This window comes from Chelonia mydas, chromosome 20 (assembly GCF_015237465.2).
Source record: "Chelonia mydas isolate rCheMyd1 chromosome 20, rCheMyd1.pri.v2, whole genome shotgun sequence".
In the NCBI taxonomy this organism is placed as follows: Eukaryota; Metazoa; Chordata; order Testudines; family Cheloniidae; genus Chelonia; species Chelonia mydas.
Window position 1 is genome coordinate 8,435,732 of NC_051260.2, and position 6,992 is coordinate 8,442,723.

A 6,992-nucleotide genomic window follows, 5' to 3' on the forward strand; every position below is an offset into this window, starting at 1 on the left:
AGCACATCTACTGCAAAGCAGTCTCGTGGTGGCGAGTCTCAGAGCGCTGGTCGGCAGATTCAGGCTTGCAGGGCTTGTGCTCCATCATTAAAAGTAGCCGTGTCCTTGTTCCAGCTTGGAAACTCGGGCTGTGAAACCCACCTCCCTCCCTGGGCTTCAGTGCCTGGGCTCTAGCCGGACTGCGTCCACATTGCTGTTTTTAGCTTGAGCGCCGGGAGCCCGAGTCAGTTGAACTCTGAGAGTCACTGCTGTGGTCTGGAGGTTTTTTTCCATGTAGAGACATACCGTAAGCCAGGCTCTTCCTCAGGTTTGAGGTCAAGCCCCTGCTTCTGTCCACAAACAAACCAGTCTGACTAAGGTCAGCAAGTCCTCAGGACACGGGCCCTTCAAAGAGTCCATCTGGAACAGCCCCAGACAAACAGCCCCCTCCCTGCACGGCCTGCCCTGTTGGAGAGGGGGAGGACAGGCTGCTGGGGCTGAGAACCACTGGCCCAGACTCACAGGCATGGGGTGGGGCGTGGCCCACAGCCGCCTGCATCAAAGAACAGCGAGTAAATGAAAGTACCACCACTTAATCATGCAGCAGGGAGGCTCTTTTGGTTTTCTGCAAGTCTCCAGGGGAAGGAATTAACTAACTAGGTCAGTGAACATGGGGGATCGAGATGGGCTGCGTCTGTTCTGACTCGCTGGCTAATCAGTCAGCCGGGGGAGGAGGAGAGGGCCAGGGTGCTGTGCATGGTCTCTGGGTGTCCCAGTGGAACCTCCTTCCCTCTACCCTGGTCCCCTCGCTTGCGCCCCGCCCCCAGCACTTTTCCCAGTGCAGCAGAGACCTGCCTGAGCCACTTTCCTTCTGTGGGTCCTGCCGGTGCAGGGAGCATCCCTGCAGTGGTGTGTGCTTTTGGGGCACACTGAGATCCCACAGCAGACTGCACAGCATCTTCCAGTGCCTGGCAGAAAGCTTTAAAGCATGCAGTGCTGCTCTCGCTGAACCCAACAACTCCCTCTTCCTGGCGCCAGGATGTTACGGGCACTGGCCCTGAGCCAAGGGCTGACCCTCGGGTGCGTGCAAAGTGCTGGTCTCTCCTGCCTGCGTGCGAAGTTCTGGTCTCTCTGGATTGTCATCTGAAGGGTCCATGAGTGTGCGTGTGCCAGAGTTGGTGTCTCATGGGACGCGGCTTTGTCAAGAGGATTTTCAAGTATTCTGGTTTCGTTTACATCTTTGGTCACAAGGAGCCAGGGATGGGAAACATGCTAAACAAGCAGCATTGTATCTAAACTGGAGTGCTGCTCCGAGAGCCGCCTGGCCCTGCCCTAGGACTTGGGCCAAACTAAGCACCTGGCAAGCTGGGCTGGCTTTCCTCACTGTAGCCTCTGCCCATCTCCCTGGGTGTGGACATGGGAGAACCAGGATCCCAATGGTGATGGTGGGAGAGGGGAGCATAATCCGTCTGGCTGGGGACTAATGGGAACAGCATTGGGAGAGCAATTCCCACTGAGCCCAATCTCAAGGCTGCATGTGGCCTAGAATTCAGGGCCTGATCCTGACCTCACACTTCTTGGACACTGGGGTGCATCTCCATTGACTCCAAAGGAGTTAATCCAAATTTACCAGGCTCTGAACCCTTTTCTTCTGGGCTCCCCTGACCCAAACCCACCAGCTTCGCTAAACGGGTCAGGTGTGGCTGTGGGAGCAGAAGCGCCCAGCATCTCTTCAAGGCCCAGCCGGGGGGTCTTGCTGTATTACTGTAGCACACACAGGAATGAGTGAATCCACCCTGGCCTGCAGTACCATGCCAGTGCCTGGCCACGGCAGTCCACTAGGGCAGGGCGGCACCAGTGGGCAGCTGCTCAGCGCTGCAGGACCAGCTCTCAGATTTCCTGAATATGTCTGGGACAATGTGACTTTAGTGACATCACTGCCAATAGGGCTGGGACAGAGAGACACCCCCACTCCATAGCCTGGAGCAGGGTCTTCTGTAAATCTGCTCCTCCTATTTTATCTGGCCTTTCATTACCCTCTAGCAGCAGTGGCTGTCATGCTTAGTGGTCCCTCTGTGTCTCAGACAACCGGCCAGCTAATGCCCTTCAGCCAGAGGGGCTGGAGCCACTAGGGGCTGCCTGGCTTGATGCAGCAGTTTGGGTTACGCTTGCCTGTACACCATGTCCATCCAAACCACGTCCAGATGTCCCTGGGTGAGCATGTAACGGTCACTGCATCCACACACGCAGGCCCTGCCCTGCTGTTAGCAAGCTCATTGCTTTGCCCAGTGACATGAGATTCTGTGGGCCAGATGCTTCGCAGTAGTAACTCAGCACCACTGCATTGACTCGGGTGCTGATTTCCATTCTGCTGAAGATAGGGCGGAAGGCCCTAGGAATACCCAAACGCTGACCTCTGGCTAAGAATACAAGTGCTGACCTGGTGGGTCTCAACCCTTTTTGGGCTCAGGACCCATTTGTAAACCTTGAGGGCATGTCATGACCCAGGAAATAGCTATCGTGCAAAAACACCTGGCTTACTAAATATTTCTTACCCACGATATATAATATACACATTCATGTAGTACGTTCTCAATAAGTACACTGGGCTCACTGTAACAGCACCTCCTGTGCTGGGCTCAGCTCCCTGCTCTGGACCTTGCAGTCTCCAGGGTCTCAGCACCACTCAGGTTTGGTCCAGACGGGGGGTGCAGCTGGGTGAAATTTGTGCAAGTGGCTTTGCAACCTGGTTCATGGGGTCTCAGCCCAGATGGCCAGTGTCACCAGCACAGAGGGGTGCTGGGCCAAACCTGAGCAGAGCTGCAACCCCATTCACCGACTCGCAATGCCTGGAGTGGAGAGTCGAGCCCAGCCATTCCCACGGGACCAGAGCTAGGCTGACCAGATAGCAAGTGTGAAAAATCAGGACAGGGTGTGGGGGTAATAGGAGCCTATATAAGAAACTCCCCCAAATATCGGGACTGTCCCTATAAAACTGGGACATCTGGTCACCCTGACCGGAGGCACAGGAGCCACTACTGCAGGATGAGCATAGGGTGAGCTCTGCAACCCCACCACAGCCTTGCATGTCACCCTTTGTCAAGTGCTGGTGTCCCAATTTTGGGTCATGACCCCTGGATTGAGAAACCCTATGCTAAACCCACTTCACTCCCAACGGCTGCAAACACAACTGTGTCCTGCTGTGATCCCACTCAGAGACTGTCAATTATTGATGAGGAAGGATTCATGTACAATCTGCCATGTTCAGTGCTAGGAAGCTGCCTTCTCCCTCATGTGCCTTCAGCTTTCTCTCCTCTCTCATGCCCATATTGAGGCTTCTTTCTCAAGTGCTGCTATTTACCTAGCAGAATACAATGATGATTTATTAGGTGTATTATGGTAGTGCCCTGGATCCCATCAAGGCCAGGACCCCATTGTGCCAGGAGCTATACGTTGCTTATTAGGTGTATTACAGTAGCACCCCATAGCCTCTAAAAACTGAAAAGTTTGCATTCTTCTTTGAACCAAACTCATGACATTTTTGTTTCATTTTGCTGACCCCTCCCCGCCCCCAATGTATGTCAGAAATGTCAAACAAAATGAAAAATGTTTCAGATTCCTAGAAGAGACCATTAAACATTTAGTCTCATCTCCAGTATATCACAAGCCATCAATTTCCACCTAGTTACCCCAGTGTGGAGCCCATTAACTTGTGTTTGTTAAAAGCATCTTCCAGACAAGCATTGACTGGATGTCTCTGGACATCCAGAGATGGAGAATCCACCCTGTTGCTTGGCAGGTTGTTGCAATGGTTAATCAGTCTCACCACTCAAAATTAGTGCTTAATTTCTAATTGATATGTGTCTGGCTCCCTCCTTTTGCTCACTGTTCCCTTGTTTATACAGCCAAGGAGCCCACTAGCCATTGTGTCCACAGCATTGTGCTCAGCTGTTTCCCAGCACTGCTGCTGCTTTGTGGGTGTTGCTGGGAGCACCCACTTCTGAGCAACAGCCTCTTGCCCTGACCTGAGGTTCTGGGGTTGGAATCTCATGACTCTCCTGCTCTTAGACTGGGCCCTGGGTGCACTGCCCCGTGCACCAGCCGCTCATCACCCTGCAGATCAGGTGGGGTTCCCGGCCCCGGCTGCATTTCCTGTCTTCGCTGACTGGTGAGCAGCATGAGTGCCCAGCAGCCTCCTGAAAACAACCTGTCTTTATTTAGCAGCTGGATCAATGTGTTGGAGCTCACAGGATTTTAAAGTAACCACCTCCGGGTGCACATCCAGCTGCCCTGAACGCCTGCCGCTCTCGTACGTGTGCAGCGTCTGCAGCTCTGGTGTGGCTCAGGCTGGTTCCTCCTGTGCCCTGGAGTGTCCCATTAAACTCTGCAAGGGGCCGGGCCCTTTGTTCTCCAGGACGTGTCTTCTCATGTTGATTGCTTCAGCCTCTCCTGGTCCACGAGGTCCCATCCAGGACCTGCGTCAGAGTCGGCAGAGCTAGGAGAACAAGGAGTAATGGTCTCAAGTAGCAGTGGGGGAGATTTAGGTTGGGTATTAGGAAAAACTTTTTCACTAGGAGGGTGGTGAAACACTGGAATGCGTTACCTAGGGAGGTGGTGGAATCTCCTTCCTTAGAAGTTTTTAAGGTCAGGCTTGACAAAGTCCTGGCTGGGATGATTTAATTGGGGATCAGTCCTGCTTTGAGCAGGGGGTTGGACTAGATGACCTCCTGAGGTCCCTTCCAACCCTGATATTCTATGATTCTGTGATTCTATGATTCTATGAAAAATGTCCAAAGTGACGGAACCTGGGAGATGCTGGGCCTTAACCCGTGACCTTTGCAGCAACCTGACTCAGGGCTGGGGGCACAACATTGTGAGAGACAGGCCTCTGTTAAAGTGTCTTGATTTGGGCACCTGGAGTTACTGCCCAGGTCTGACCATTTGGGGCCTTTCCAAGCTGAACCCTGCCCGTCACCTAGGCTGGGCATCTGGCCAAATGAGGACAAGTGAACCTCTTGGCAAAACCCCTCTGAAGTGTGAAAGTCTGGGTGTGAAATGGTATGAGAATAAGCGCTGGTGCCCTGGTCACCTGTGTGCAAAGTCCCAGTGATAAAGGCTCAGCGTCGGGCCCTTGTCCTCTCCCAGCGCTCTCGTGGCTCTGCCAGGGGATGCTGTGTGGCCCTGGATCTTTTAGGAATTTACACACACTCATTTACACACACAAGTACACTGGATTGATGTACATCAGTGTAAGAGCCCTTTACAGCAGTGCCACCCCCTGTGTGGATGCTCTCCAGTAAGCCTGACTCCGATCAGCCTAGCCACTGCACTGTCACACACAAAGCCAAACAGGAACCAGTTTGAACTAAACTGCAATCTTTTAAACCCAAATCAGAGCATCCACACAGATTAAGAAAACCAGTTTAAGTTAAACCAACTGGTGCAACTTTCTTGTGTAGACAAGGCCTAAGGTGTGGACAATGCTGTCGCATCCCCTTTCTTGCAGCCCTGGTCTTTCCTCATTGAAAGCTTCTGGCTGGTGAATCAGGAAGGTCATGGTTCTGTCCCATTGCCCCAGCCTCACCCCAGGTCAGGGGTAGGGGGTATTCAACCAGCACTTCTTGCTGACCTTCTGCAGGGGTTAGTGTGAGAGGCAAGAGTGTTGACACTGCTGGCAAAGACCCCGCCCTGACGCTCCCTCCCCAGAGAGCATCTATTTCTGTGGCAGGGTCTCTCTGGCGCCAGTGTGCTGCTTGCACCAGGATCTTTCCAGGAGAGGTGCCAAGCTGGAAGCATGGTCAGTCCTTGGACTGATGCTTTATGGAAAATCCAGTCTGATTTCTACAGGGGCTTCAAAGCGGGGACTGAGTGACTATAGTGGCTGGATCCCAGCCTGGGCTTTCATGAACACATGTGGTGCTGGAGTCTGTGCGTGCTACTTCAGCACAGCACAGCTCCCTTGGCGCAACTGGACCTGGGTCCATTGACACCAGCTCAGGTTCTGCCCCTGTTTCGTTTCAGCCTCTCTTAAGGCTGCAGTGTTTTATTGCACTTGTTCCAAGCACCCAGCATCCCCTACACACCAGGCTACCTCAGCGGGGTGATGGCACCATCAGTACAAGCGCTGGAAATGTTTTCCTCCATTGCAGCTGCACATTTGTCCATGACCAAGACACCTGGGGACAGTGTATTTATGAGCCAATTTCTTCTTACAATTACACAGGTGGACACAGGGGCCTGATCCTCCTTCACTCTGTGCAGCCATTTGCACTAGTGCAAACTGGGTGTGAGACTGAGCCATCCAGAAAACCCAGTTTCTGTTCCATGGGCATTTTCAAATTGGGACAAAGAGCCATAAAGTCAGAACTTTTCACAGAACTGAAACCCCACAATGTTTGGAACTCCTGAAACATTTCAGCAACAAAATGTGCTCCCCAGGATCCGGGTCAGCTGTGCACTGAAATTGACATAAACTTTGTCAGTTTCCTAGCTGTGCACCACTGAATACAGCAATCAAACTGACCCAGGGCTTGTCTAGGTGGTGAGTTACTGCAAGGCAAGCCAGGCTGTGAGTCCACAGTGCACCAGCTTTCTGTGCCCTAACTGGCAGTGTAGGAAGACCCCAGTTTCAGAACAGCAGTGAAACTGATCAGAATCATGTAACAAGGGGGAGCCCTGTTAGTCTGTATCCACAAAAACAACAAGGAACTTCTCCTTGTTGTTTTTTATAAGAATCATGTTAATTTCATTCTGCCCCTGCAAGGTCTTGCAGGGTCCCTTGCTCCATGTCTGCCCTTCCAAGATGACGGCCTCGGAGGGATTCCTGAGGGATTCCAAGGTCTGTGGTTCAGCTCTCTGAGCCACCCAAGCCCTGCCATGTGGCCTGCCCCAAGGCCGGGTTCCCCAGGGCTCCCTGAGCTGCCCAACACTTGGGGCAGCTGGTTCTTCAGGCTGTGGGAGTCAGACAGCACAGGGAGCCAGCTGGCCCAGCAGGTGGGAAGGCCTGGGGTCCC